Source organism: Dermacentor silvarum, chromosome 10 (genome assembly GCF_013339745.2).
Source record: "Dermacentor silvarum isolate Dsil-2018 chromosome 10, BIME_Dsil_1.4, whole genome shotgun sequence".
Taxonomy (NCBI): Eukaryota; Metazoa; Arthropoda; class Arachnida; order Ixodida; family Ixodidae; genus Dermacentor; species Dermacentor silvarum.
Window position 1 is genome coordinate 29375983 of NC_051163.1, and position 520 is coordinate 29376502.

Genomic DNA, 520 nt, shown 5'->3' on the forward strand with positions numbered 1-520 from the left:
CACGCGTACTGATGACGATGATGACGATGATGCTCACCTCAAACCATGGCGCATACCCACTAAGGGAGATTGGTGGAGAATCGAATGGGGCGCTGGCATAAGAGCAATAATTGAATTTGAGGCTCACTAAACAGATGTTCTGATTGACATTAAGAGAAAGAAATGGAGCTGGGCAGGCCATGTAATGCGTAGGGTAGATAACCGGTGGACCATTAGAATTACAGAGTGGGTGCCAAGAGAAGGGAAGTGCAGTCTAGGATGGCAGAAAACTAGGTTATAGCGCAAGACGGGGGTAATTGGAGATCGCCTTCGTCCTGCAGTGGACATAAAAAATAGGCTGATGGTGATGATGATGATGATGATGATGATGATGATGATGATGATGATGATGATGATGAAGCAGAGATACACTGAACCAGTTTAGACGGATAAGCGTTTTTGAAGAACGCTACTTTTGTTGATTTTGCGGTGATGGGTTGACTTTTAGAAGGATTATTAGAAGAAGTTCCCGGATTTCAAA